Source organism: Zingiber officinale, chromosome 4A, assembly GCF_018446385.1.
Source record: "Zingiber officinale cultivar Zhangliang chromosome 4A, Zo_v1.1, whole genome shotgun sequence".
In the NCBI taxonomy this organism is placed as follows: domain Eukaryota; kingdom Viridiplantae; phylum Streptophyta; class Magnoliopsida; order Zingiberales; family Zingiberaceae; genus Zingiber; species Zingiber officinale.
Window position 1 is genome coordinate 45,312,543 of NC_055992.1, and position 4,050 is coordinate 45,316,592.

The window sequence follows — 4,050 nt, forward strand, 5'->3', positions numbered from 1 at the left end:
CTGTATTCCCTGCTTGATCTTCTGAATATTAGGATCTTCATCTTGCCCTTTCTATATATCGTCAAGCAGGGTTGGCACTAGTGTCAAAGTGGAGAGCTGCCCAGTAATAATTTCAAGCCCAAAATTTACTATTTCTTTCTGTAGGGGATGGGATATAGCAGATATAGACAATAACGTTGCACAAGATTTCCTACTTAGTGCATCTGCCACTTTGTTCGCTTTCCCTAGATGGTAGAGGATTTCACAGTCATAGTCTTTGACCAGCTCCAGCCATCTCCGCTGTCTCATGTTCAGGTCTTTCTGAGTAAAGAAATACCTAAGACTCTGGTGATCTATGTAAATCTTGCACTGAGCTCCATATAAGTAATGTCTCCAAATCTTGATAGCGAAGACTACCGCTGCTAACTCAAGGTCATGAGTAGGATAGTTCTTTTCATAATTCTTGAGTTGTCTCGAGGCATAGGCAATGACTTTGCCATTCTGCATCAGTACAGCTCCGAGCCCCACTTTAGAAGCATCTGTCACGCCCCAGAGGAGTCTCTGTCCGAAGAAATTTCGGCAGCATCTCCCCTGTACGGCGGACAATATGAAACTTTCTACATATCACATATACATCAGCCACAGGCGGCTGGAATGATAACAATAAAATAAAAACAAACACCACGCAGTTTATAAAGATATTCAGCCTCTGGCTGTCACAACCACGCAGTTAATAATAGTAATCAATAACAATAGGACTCTGACTCGAAATCCACCCTACTCCACTACACTCGTAAAGCTCAAATCCAACGAACTTACCTCTTCTGCCGTCCAGGCAGGCACGTAGTAGAATGAAATCCAATATCATATCAAAAATCCATCAAAAGGTATCACTCCATACAATATCCATAGGAAAAATCCAAAGACAATACTAAAACAAAGTCTGATATAGAAAAAGTCTAAAAATAAAACAAATAACGAACTAGTAGAGAACTGGCTCTACGTGCATATGGGGGGCCAGCAACTGGAACTGCTCCGGACAGCCTCAACCTGAAAATATCAACAATGGAGGCGGGGTGAGTCCAACACTCAGCAGGTACAACTGATATGCATAATAAAACAAATAACAGACAACACTAATAATGTGTACAGTCTCCTGAAATACGAGAAGGAATAAATGCAACTGGAACGAAATCAGGAGATAACTGTACTAACCGGGATCAAGGTACAAAGGTAACAGGACGTCAGACCGAAGAAATCATAATCCTGTATGCATGTCAATCAAATGCATCCATACAAATGCAGCATATAAGTGCAGCAATCACAACAATAAAATGCAATAAATGCATATGGTGACCGTGCACTCGGACATCACTGCTCCTGACAGTGACTGAGTGGACGGAATGCTGTCGGAGTACTCCTGTCCTCTGGCCCCAAATCATAAATGGGGGAGCTCAATGCTCTCATCTCCCGGTACACAATGACGGGGAGGATATCTCTGCCGGCTACCACGCTGAGTCATCTGACCAACGGAGCCAAACAAAGTCCACCATCTGCCGGCTACTACGCCGCTACACTAAATGCCAACGGAGCCAAACAGAGCGGAACTGACTGCCGGCTACCACGCTGAGTCCTCAGACCAACGGAGCCAAACAGCAGAACCGCCACACTCCAGCCAGATATACAACTAATCCATGGGTGGTGTGTGCAGTACATGTAACTGGCGATGGGCTCAACCAAAGTGGAGCCGACAATCGCACAGCATGCAATCATAATGCATGACACTAAAAACATGGCATAGTCCATATAACTAGATACAAGTGTGTACCACTGGAAGAAGTATCAAATAGAAGGTACACCAATCAAATAGGGTATCAAATAAACCCTAGATCCAGAACATATCATAGCATGTGGTTGGTTCACTACCTAAAGCATATGTGATCAGGTAGATATCATGCAGTGCAGCATAAATAAACAAACAAACATGTAACTAATCATGTAGCGACCAACCGAAACAAACAGATAACACAATTATTGTTATATGTTAAACATATTATCATGCATATCAAAAGACATAAGTCAAAGTACCCGCCTCCAATAAAGTGGTCCAATTCCGACTCCGAGATACTCGTCTCGCGTCAAAATCCTATATCACCAATGTATATACATTTTTATTTAGCTAATATCCAAATGAAATAGCTAAATAAAAATCTTTAACACTAAAAACAGGGCAAACCCTAAATAACACATAATATAAACCTAATTTTATTACACATGTACAACTAATTACGAAATCCATTTTCTACACCTCACCTCAATTCACTGCCTCTTGTTGATCAACAACAAGGATCGTGGCTGCAGGACACAGGATGGCTGCTGGACTAAAAATACTCCACAACAAGACCCCCTGCTGGAAACTTCACTGTCAGAATTCAAGGAGAGGGGATTCACTGATTAACCAGACAACCAATCATCTAAAATTAGTGAATCGTTGAACTCCAAAGAAAGAATACCACTCACTGCTTCCTCTCAAATCTCGTGATCTTGATCCACATCAAGAGGATCAAGAACAGAGTGAAGACTACTGCCAAACAAACCTAACTCCAACAACTTACCTCCAAGATCGACTAGGGCACACAGCTGGAGGTTTGGGCAGAGACAGCGGCGTTGAGGTGCGAAACCGATGAAGAAGTCGGAGATTAGGGCACGGTTTCTGATTAGATGAGATGGTGCTTGGTCGGGGTGCTCTGCCGTGCGGAGAAAACCGAAGAAGAGAAGGAACCGCGGGTCAGCCAGGGCTAGGGCAGGCGGTCGGGCGGCGGTGATTTGCGGCGACGGCGCTAGGAACTCCACGGCAAGGCTAGGGCAGAGGATGGATCGCCGGCAATGGCTTGCGCTCGCCGGCGCTTGGGCAGGGCCGGAGAAGAAGAGAAGAGGCTCGGGAGAAGTAACCGCCGCCGGCGGTTAGGGCAAGGAGGAAGAAGGGAGACGGCGTCGAGCTCGGGTGTGAGGAGGGGGAAGAAACGAAGGTTTTAAAGAAATTAAAAAGAAAAAGAAAAAGGAAAAAGGAAAAGAAAAAATAAAATTTTTCCTTATTAAAACTGGGTAGCCTAAACAAGCTTTTCCGGACCCCGTTCTTATCCCCGTCAACTCGTCCGTACGAGCTCCGAAAAATTCCCGAAAAATGTCCAAAAATTCCGGAAAATCCCCTTATTAAAAATCATCATTTTTCCGGTATTTTACATTACTGTAAATATCGAAGCTTTCGCTATTTTCTGGAAGAGTTAAGATTGGAGCACTGGTCAGTCTCATTTTCAGTTCAGTGAAACTCTTCTCACAATCCTCTGTCCACTCAAATTTTCTGCTCTTTCTGGTAAGTACTGTCAATGGGGAAGCGATCCTTGAGAAGTTCTCTACAAATTTCCTGTAGTAGCCTGCTAACCCAAGGAAACTCCTGATTTCACTGGTATTCTTAGGTCTATTCCAGTTACTCACAGCTTTTATTTTTGTCGGGTCCACCATAACCTCATCTTTGGAAATAATGTGACCTAAGAAGGACACTTGATCGAGCCAAAACTCGCACTTGGAGAACTTTGCATATAACTGGCTCTACTGAAGAATCTGTAATACTGTCCTCAGCTGTTCAACATGTTCTTCCTGGGTTCTGGAGTATATAATGATATCATCTATGAAGACGATTACAAACTTATCCAAATATGCTTTGAACACTCTGTTCATCAGATCCATAAATGTAGCAAGAGTGTTCGTCACTCCAAAAGGCATAACTACAAACTCGTAGTGCCCATACCTCGTTCGGAATGTCATCTTTGGTACATCATCCGCTTTCACTTTCACTTGATGATATCCGGACCGTAAGTCTATCTTGGAAAAGATTGTGGCTTCCTTTAACTGATCAAATAGATCATCAATTCTAGGTAGAGGATACCTATTCTTAATTGTTACTTTGTTCAGCGCTCGGTAGTCCACACACATTCGCATGGACCCATCCTTCTTCTTTACAAACAACACCGGAGCTCCCTATGGTGATTGTCTAGGGCGAATAAAACCCTT

At 43.3% G+C, this 4,050-nt stretch overlaps 1 long non-coding RNA gene across 1 annotated transcript; it reads right to left on the minus strand.

Moving 5' to 3' along the window:
- Positions 1–2,068: 2,068 nt before the first annotated feature.
- On the minus strand, positions 2,069–2,653 carry LOC121973280. The gene is made up of 3 exons (XR_006109470.1): positions 2,595–2,653; positions 2,293–2,386; positions 2,069–2,125 (listed from the first exon to the last, which is right to left on the minus strand). It is a non-coding gene; the product is annotated as an uncharacterized LOC121973280 (long non-coding RNA).
- Positions 2,654–4,050: the final 1,397 nt, after the last annotated feature.